This window comes from Branchiostoma lanceolatum, chromosome 6 (assembly GCF_035083965.1).
Source record: "Branchiostoma lanceolatum isolate klBraLanc5 chromosome 6, klBraLanc5.hap2, whole genome shotgun sequence".
In the NCBI taxonomy this organism is placed as follows: Eukaryota; Metazoa; Chordata; class Leptocardii; order Amphioxiformes; family Branchiostomatidae; genus Branchiostoma; species Branchiostoma lanceolatum.
The window spans coordinates 13653032-13663067 of record NC_089727.1 but is presented as its reverse complement, the minus strand read 5'-3'; the positions used below and the strand labels follow the sequence as shown (position 1 = coordinate 13663067).

Below are 10036 nucleotides of genomic sequence, written 5' to 3'. Positions count from 1 at the left end.
TGTAGGTTCTCAGTCCTGCAACTGCCCAACGTCTAAACATTAGTATTGATTTACGTTACTCTTTGCATTGCTATATTCGCATGTAAATCTAAAATATCTGTCAAAGGTGTTGTTGCGCGCGATACCACTGACACCTCACCCCATACAGACAGCGTTTACAGTAACTATGGGATAACGGTGTGCACCGTTAGTCAGTAGTAACGGGGCTGAGATGTCCTCCTTTCCTCCGGAGATGACAGCGTTAGTCGATAAAGTCGGGCCAGGAGTAACGGCGGATCGTATGGTGGCGGGCTAGTGGAGGCACGATGCATGTCGGGAATGACGGGAATGACCCCAGCTAGAGAAGTGACCTCAAGATGGCCGCTCTCGGATCGCAGCCCAGTCCTCGGCGCTTTGAGGAGCTAGCGTACTGGAACAAACGCCTGGATCTACCCTTCCAAACATATTCATTTCACTTAACCTCAACTGCAGGTAAGTCAGGTCTTACTCCAGGTTCCACTTAACCCGTTGATGACAATTACGCATGGAACTATCCTTCCAAACCAAGGAGGTTTATATCTATAGGTTCAGCATGCATGTACGTACAGTACATGCCAGGGTTACCCAACTAGCCGGAGACTATTACTATGGGTTAACCATTACTATGTTGGTTATTATATCCTGGCATTCATCCCTGTCTTAGCAAGCAAGGAGGTTACTTCAGATTTTAATAATCTTGATCTTATAATTAGCCTCCATCGTAGACTTCCTGGAATGTCAGCATATACATTTGATATATTTGGGGTGATGTAACGTGATTTCTTTATGCCGGCTTAGGGTGTTTCACCGCCAAGGGACTTATGTTGCCTTAAAGTTAAAGTGGGCATTAGTATGGACCTTTGGCCCATGTAAGAAATCATGTACCCCCCCCCCCCCCCCCGAAAAAAATACTAGAAGTATACGCCGCTGTTGCATGAGCACTTTCAGAGGCTACCCTGCCTTACCTAATCTCCCAGCAGATCTATCAGTGGCAAGGCAGTATCAACAGGGACAACCAGTATCCCATTAGCTGCAACCAGTTTCAAAAATGCAAATACAGTAGATGCCACTTAATTGTGCAACAGATTAAAGCACACTATACATTAAATTGCACCGAATCCTAAACTGGGTCCCATTCTCTCTATTGTTAGTGACTCCGCATATCTGCGCGGCGCATTGTCACTTATGCCGGATAACTGCACCAATTTTTGTGTGCTTACAAGTTCATACAGCACACTGAGGTTTATAAACTATCATATAGCTAGATTTTGTTGACCAATCAGAAGGCTCCATCTGCAGGTCTGTAATCTTCATTTCTGTGGCTTTGTAAACTTCTTACGGACCCGCGGGCCTTTAAACTTTGTACGGACCTGCGGGTCTTTAAACTTTGTACGGACCCACAGGTCTTTAAACTTGGTACGAACCCGCCAAATGGAACACATGTTCCATTTGACCGGGTTACCAGAGGTCACGTTGCAGGAACACACGAGCAAAACGTCCATTATTGCATGAGGAGGGGGTGAAATATGCTGTATTTCTTCGGTAGCAAACATCAGCCTTTCTAGTTACACCTTTGCTGGTTTTGTCGGCATGTGTGGTGGCCGCCATCTTGATTTTGTGACGTGGCAGGGTAGCCATACCATTTCATTGGAAGGGGTCATTTTTTTGGGCCGCTAGCGTTCTCTCTATTTTTGATATAACAAATTGGCACACAGCTATCACACAGTCAACTCAAATAAAAGAAAGAAAAAAAACAATTCATATTTATAACTAGAAAGGCAACATTTGCACGAGCAAATACATCATGTATCGCAGATTTCCCTCCCCATGCAAAAAGCGACTGTTCTAATGCAAAAATGGAGCATTCCAAAATAACATTTAACTATTATAAAGTAAGAACATATCAACGTCATCCAGGCTAACGTTTGTTGTATGTCTGCAATGTTGGTATTTGAATAAAGAATTGAATTGAAGACCAGTCAGATCTCTCCAGTCTGAAACCCTATGCATGGATGGGCTCTTCCATGCACCCACAGTCATACTGGACCATTCAAAAAACAAACTGGACCTTTTTAATAATCAACCAAGCTCAAAATTGAATTTTTGAAAATGTCCCCCTCATACAAGAATGGACTCTTCCAGCGGTGTATGGACCAACACATACCATGCAATTTCAGAACTAGAATCCTGCTGAAGATCTAGATTTCTTCTGTGGAAGAACTTCCGCAATCCGAGAGTCCAGACAATTTTTTATTACGCAACCAACAGTTCTTCGGAAGCAACTGAGGTTTTGCAAAAATTTCACGAATTTCTGCTAAACCTACTCAAGATCTCTGATGCATGTTTCGTGATCATGACCGGTACTGTAACACAGACACTTTCCACCATTAAGAGCATGTTACTTAAGAAAGGATTCACAACCATTTTTTCCCTTTTTTTCATATATATAGGACTGAATTAGACAATTGTATTGTATAAGGATGGCCCACCATCCTGGATTATTGTTCATTGAAAGACCCCCCCCCCTCCAGACTCCAATGGTTCAAACCACTATGATTCAGAACTTACAGCCATACCATCTTGTCTTTACCCACTCTGCCCTACTGTGCAGAGACTATTTCATTGTTAGGAATCAACAAAAGAAAAAACTTCGAAACAATCAACTGCCAACATACAGGGCTCCTTGTTTTGCCCTCTTCATATATTCGTTGTAAGGGATTATATATTGCATTTGTCATTTTGCATGGTGGGCAGGTGTCCAGCAGCTCTGTGTATGAGGGAGCTTCAGGCATAAGCTTCAAGCGCCAAACGTCTGCATGTAAAGCTTAAGGAAATGACCCAACACACTTATCGAGAAGAGTGGGGGTGACCCGGTGTGATTGTCCAAAAACGATAGCTGTAGCAAAGCCACATTGCAATGCCACTAGCTGCTTGAAAAAGCATCATGCTTTACCCAATATGCATTGTTAGTAGTGAGGAGATTTTATAAACATGCTGTGTTCTGTTATAGGACTATTCAAACACGTGACAGCATTTCGGAAAAAGTGGCTACCCCAGGGCTTAGCTAGTGGGGTGGGCGCCTACCCTTTCTAGGCTTTAAGGCTATGCATGGGGGTTTGGCCTCTTATGGAATTTACCTTGAGGAGAAACTGGGTCAAGCCTCGGGTAGGCTGGAGTAAGGAGGTTAGATATTTAACCTCCTTGGCTGGAAGGAAGGCAACTGCTGGGGGGGATGGGGTAAGGAGATTACTAAGTATAGTGCTTGATCTAAAGCTGTGTACCGGTACACTGTATGGATACAGTACCGGTTACAATCAATTAGGGTACAGGTCCAAAATACCTGAACCCTGGTGGACCAGTACTGGACAGGTACTAATCAGGTCAAGCCTGACTCAGGGGATGGCCACTTTGACAGATGAAATTACTATGAAATTACTCTGGCAGTGCACTAAACTAAAGCCACATCTACATAATATACTCCAGCACATAAAACACATTTGCAAGGCTGGAGTCAAGTTTTCATCTCTGTTTTTGTAAAAAAATAGTACCTAGCACAGATGAATATTATGTTGTTACCAGTTCAAACATGCTTTTGTCCTTATTGAAAATCTACCATTTTCCGAACAAGTAGTTTAGGTACAGGTTCAGGTGTGGACCTGTACCTAATATAAACCCGTGTACCTGTACCTAAAATAGGTACACAGCTATAGCTATACTACTAAGTGGTAGAAAAGCCACCAATTTTGGATTCTTTATAAACAAAATTCTAAGTCAATGGAATGGAATGGAATGGAATGGGAGGGGAGGGGTACAAGGGAAAGTAAAGAAAGCTGGAAGTTTGATGGGCCAGGCAATGAGTGAGGCTCTGTAGACTGTATGACTCATAACAGAATTGTCTCACACCTTGAATACAGATATACAGACTGTATTTAATTTAGTGTTTGTGAGTATGTGTGATACTGGTAGTGTGCATGTCTTTATGAGTATTGGTATATAATATGTTGTGTGCTTGTGTGCTTGTTGAATGTATACTGTGTGTGTGTGTGTGCATGTCACCACGCCCATCATAGGTCCATCAATATCATCAGTTTCTCCAGCCTACCCATAGATTGCTCCATCTTTTTCTAAAAGAAATTCCATTACAGGCCAAACCCCCATGAATAGCCTTGGGGCCATTTTTCGGGAACCCAACATGTGACATATGTAACTGAGAAAGAGAGGGACATTGGGGCCACAGCAATTTAATTTGTTGGTTCTCAGATTTTTTTTAAATATGCTTAAGTGGAAAACATCTTCTTAGTGTTAAACTCAGTTGGTCTTTATTTCTTTAATAATCCTGCAAACTGTTCCCTGTTACCATAAAGCAGCATGCCTCGTCCTAAGTCTGATCTGATGATGTTTCCTGTTATACCTGTCCTGGTATTTATTGGATTATTCCCATCCATACACAGTTTCCTTTAGTTTAAAAGTCAGTAGTATTGTCAGAAAGCTAAACATGATCCATTCCCACAGTATAGTGACTATATAGTCTATGATGCAATTGTCCTAGTGACCCACAAAGCACTGTGCACTGTTTCATCCTTGGACAAGAATCCCATCACTATCTATGGTGAAAGATATTCAGACTCATTATGATCAGATTTTGTGCTCCAAATTTCACCTAAATTACATGTAACACAACATGTACTGTGATATTTCATATCATACAATTTTTCAACAGGATTTGAATGGTCCGAATACTAGTATCAAGCTCTGTGGGGGAAGGGGGCTTACCTCAGGATTAATCCTGATTCTGACCATTCATCCCTATACCAGGAATCCTGAATAGGAATCAATCTCTGACTCAGTGCCTGGGTAAACCCTGGTTAACAACTCCTGGTATGAACAGAGTCTATGATCTGTTACTTATATGTACAGTATGTACTTGCCCTTCAGTGTAAATTAACTTTTACCTTTACAAGTATGCAGGGGCAGCTGGTTGTACTATAGCCAATAAGCCAGCTTGCCCTGTATTCATACATACAGTGGTACTCAACAGACAATATCTTATTCCATTTTATAGTAAAGTAAAATTGTGGGAAAGAGCAAATTTTCACACAGGAAAGAGCATATCTAGCTGCATGCATGTAAATTCAGTCTGTCCTGAAATGAAGGACTTGGTAGTTAAAATGACAATGATACACTTACTACTTTATCGGTCTATTTTACAAGCTGAAATAAATCCAAATACACTGAGTCACTCACCCTTCCTTTTAAATAACAAAGTGATACATACACATTAGTATGCAGATAATTGAGGCCGTTTACCACAGTGGTACAAAACAAATCAATTTCTGTATTTGTGTGTTTGAAAATTGTGTGTGTGTGTGCGTGTGTGTTTGGATAAAAATTTATATATATATGTGTGTGTGTTTGAATGTATATGTGTGTGAATGAGTGCATGTTTGTGTGAATTTGTGTAATTGTGGGTGTTTGAGTGTAGCTGTGTGTGTGTGTGTGTGTGTGTGTGTGTGTGTGTGTGTGTGTGTGTGTATGTATGTGTATATGTGTGTGAAAATGAGCATGTGTGTGTTTATAATGTGTGTGTGTGTTTGTGTGTGTGTGTGTGTGTGTGTGTGTGTGTGTGTGTGTGTGTATATACATATATATAAATGTTTGTGTGAATATGAGCACAAGTATTTTTGTGTGTGTGTTGACAAATCTAGATCAGAGTTCTTGATGAGTGAGCAGTCACAGGGACAAGTGTCAAAGGCTTAACTTGCCAAGACTATTCTCTGTAGTGTATTTGTCTTTATAGTTGTCATAACATTATAAGACATTAAACCTTCACCTTTTTGTTCTTCTTTCTATAGGTGCTGAGGCTGCTGACAATATTCAACCCAGGCAGCCCATCAATGTCCTATATCATGTATATGTACACATGAGATGACAACAATGGATTACCTTATTCAACTGCATGGAGGAGTCATTTATCAACACCAACCAAGTCCTATCTTTTATCATGCATTGAGGCTTAAACAATACATTGAGTCTGTCTAACAGCTAGTAAAAGTTTACCCATGTAGAAATCCTTCCTGCAATTTAATTTCAATGTGAAAACAAATGTGATGATGATAATGTTAGAGCGGGTGACAAAATGTAAATTCGAGGCAAGATTGTGATGTGACTCTCTTTTGTGTATTGTTATTTTTGATTTGTATGTTGATGATGTACGAGCCCCCTTTCTTCGTGGAATCGATGGCATCAGGCTGACAAACTGATTAAAAAAACATTTAAAAAATTCCCTGTGCACTGTACATGTGTATGTAGTTATTACAATGGCAATGACTCTGATCCAGATGCTTTGAAAATTCATAGGTCTTTACTAGATTGAAGATGTATCATTAATGCACAGTTGTGGGCACCCAGTTTGCGTGTCTCTTATAAGTATCAGTCATTATGCATTACAGGATTACAGTAACCTGTCAGTAAGTGCAATTGTTCAAGTATTTGACAGCTTTCTTTGTACCCATGCATGTATTTCTATATGTAGTAACACAGTACATAACCAATTTCAATTGCATTGTTGTTTAAGCTACTAGTTATCCTTTAGACTGTTATCATAACAGAAGTCAATGAGAGTGAGGGTGACCCCGAAAAGGCACGTGGAAAAAGCATGTCAGTGGCACCACAGTTATGACTGATTCAACAAGGAAGCCAAAAGTCTCTGTTATATATATATATATGTGTATGTTTGTATATATGTTCTATGAATACAGCTGTCATCATGGTTGAGCCTATTAAGAACATCATTGGTCTGACTCTGACTGAAGAGAATATATCAAAAGATGGAATCAACACATAGAATGGTTAGAAATAGTACCATATATGTCTGTGTTGTTTTCAACTTTGATTTGATCCTTTTTCATGCCTAGTCCTTTGAGTCACACATGTGTAGAAATAAGTTGCTAAAACTGTATAAAGCATATAGTGTATCTGTATATTCGGCTCAATATTTTGTATTCTGTTGGTAAGTGTAATACTGAATGGTCCGATAATACTGTAAGTTTGCTTCTCCCATAGGAGTATTCTTGTTTCTTTCACTGAAACTTTATGTTCACTGTTTTCACGGTTATCTCTGTACCATGAACTTATCATTAAAAAAAAACTGTTGTAATTATTTATGAGTCCTTCACACATCCTTTCTGTAGATCACTTGCTGCCACCGTGAAGTTTGGGTTCAATGAAAATGTCAATTTTCCTTACACTGTCAAATTGTGCTACTGTGAAGATAAAGTGAATTACAGGAGTACCAGTAACACTTATGTTTTAGAACAGCTATTAAAACTGTACTAGCCCTATTCACTCTATTGCTTCCAATAGCTTTTGTGTGCATTGTACATAGCTATATTTTATTTCGAAAACGTCACATAGCTTCTTGAGTTATGCTGCGAAACCACATACATATGTACAAACATACATACATACATAAAAATTCTAGAATAAATGGCCTCTTGGCGAAGGTAACAATAAATTTTTTGGTATTCAGAAAAGCTATCTGACACCTGTCGAGTGTCATGTGATAGGCACAGTGTTTTGAAAACCTGTGGAGTCATGGTCAAGTGCGTTTTCCGTCATAAATCAGGAAGAAATGGATACTTTTCAATCAAAATTTCATAAAAGTAGGGTAATATGCTCATCTAGAGTGAGTTCAGTGTAATTACTGCTGTCTTTCTGAGTGTTTCACCCAATGTTTCAGCTTGCGTTTAAAAGTTGTGCCATAAAGTATGATTTATTATCGGAAAGTCAACTGTTAGTAACTCCATTACCAATTGTACTCATCGCTTGGGAATTCATACAATGACTGCCATGAATATGTCAGCTAGATTCCTTGCATTCCAAGAGTTCCCAGTCTCGGGCAAAGCGAGGCCGCTATCTTTCACATTGACTTATCTAGCTCGATTTTCGGAACTGCGTTTTCCTTCATAAAAGAAGAAGGAGGTGATATTTGTAGATGAAACTTTTACAAAAGTAGGTCAATATGCTCATCTGTCTGTGCTTATAGCAGTTTTGCTATTCCACGTTTCTGCTTGAGGATATAGATTATCAAAATATCGTTATTTTGCAGCACGGTCAAACGAAAAAGTCCGACATCATAAAAATGATGCAACTTAGTGATTTACATCGTGAAATTGACACAATTTTTCATATAAATCTGCTGAAAACGTTTCGATGGTATCAACCATTCCTTTCTGAGTGTTTGCACTCAATACTTAAGGAGAAATGTAAACTTTTATCGTAGGGAAAGTGTTGCCAGAAAGCAATAATTCAATGAACGAAAATCAACTGTTAATAACTCAATAACCAGTAGCGGTAAACGCATGGGAATTCATACAACGACTCAGTAAGCTTCCATGAACATTTCGACCAAATTTGAGAGAAATCCGTTGTTTTCTAGGGGAGATTTGAAAAGCCAAGACGCCCAATCTTGCGAAAACCGAAGCCGCCTTACAACGGCTGTCTTCCGCATAGACAATTCTGTGTAGATTTGAGCCGCACATAACGGAACTCCACTTTGCTTTGTAAAACGAGAAGGAAGTGCTAATTTTCGATGAAACTTTCACAGCAGTAAGCTAATATGTTGATCTATCTTCGATATTAATACTTTTGCCCTCCCGTCATTCTTCTTGAGAATATACGCAATTTATCTGTCTTCATTTTTAACCTACAGTCGTGTACAGCACAACGCATTGTATTACTTGCGTTCATTGCCGAGTTTAAACCTTTTTTTCATCAATGATGATGTAGAAAATTAGTAAAAAATCGTTATTTGATTTTTCGATCTTCCTAAATCCTTTTTGATACGTTTGAAAAAGTATATTTCCAAAAAACAGTTTATGGTATCCTAGCGACTTTTCACTGAAGCGCATGAATCAACTGACGTGGCGCTGTTAGCATGTGTTATTGCCGTCTATATTTCCAAGCGACTTTTGACTGAAGCGCATGAATCAACTGAATTGGCACTGTTAGCATGTGTTATTGCCGTCTATATTTCCGCTAACGTCATCGAATTTAAAAAAAAATCTAATTTTTCATTCAGGGTGGTCCCCCTAGAATATGTCACATCAAAATGAATATTTCTGTGACCGGCATGTCTGGACTGACTCAATGACACCCTTGTTGGCTAAATCCGTTACCGTCATCGAAATTCCAAAAATTCTAATTTTTGTTCAGGGGGCCCCCCTTTGAATTAATTGCATCAAAATGAATATTTCTGTGACCGGCATGTCTGGACAGACTCAATGACGCCCTTGTTGGCTGAATCTGCAACGTCATCGAAATTTTTTTTAAAATCTAATTTTTCGTTCAGGGGGGTCCCCCTAGAATTTATTACATCAAAATGAATATTTCTGTGACCGGCATGTCTGGACAGACTCAATGACACCCTTGTTGGCTAAATCCGTTACCGTCATCGAAATTCCAAAAATTCTAATTTTCCATTCAGGGGGGTCCCCCTAGAATTTATTACATCAAAATGAATATTCCTGTGACCGGCATGTCTGGACAGACTCAATGACACCCTTGTTGACTGAATCAGTTACCGTCATCGAAATTCCAAAAATTCTAATTTTTCGTTCAGGGGGGTCCCCCTAGAATTTATTACATCAAAATGAATATTTCTGTGACCGGCATGTCTGGACAGACTCAATGACACCCTTGTTGGCTGAATCCGTTATCGTCATCGAAATTTTAAAAAAAATCTAATTTTCCATTCAGGGGGGTCCCCCATAGAATTCAGTACATCGAAATGAATATTTCTGTGACCGGCATGTCTGGACAGACTCAATGACACCCTTGTTGGTTAAATCCGTTATCGTCATCGAAATTCAAAAAAATCTAATTTTTCGTTCCCCACCAGGGGTGCCCCACTTGAGTTTCTTTGGTCAAAATGTACGTTTCTGTGACCGGCATGTCTGGACAGACTCAATTGCACTATTGTTGGGCAACGTTGTCGACAAAAGACATTTGAAACAATAGC

General features: G+C 39.5%; 1 long non-coding RNA gene across 1 annotated transcript; it reads left to right on the top strand.

The window, feature by feature from the left end:
• Nucleotides 1-135: 135 nt before the first annotated feature.
• LOC136437433 (uncharacterized) lies at nucleotides 136-7362 on the top strand. Its single transcript, XR_010756182.1, has 2 exons — nucleotides 136-471; nucleotides 5871-7362. It is a non-coding gene; the product is annotated as an uncharacterized lncRNA (long non-coding RNA).
• The last annotated feature ends 2674 nt before the right edge of the window (nucleotides 7363-10036 follow it).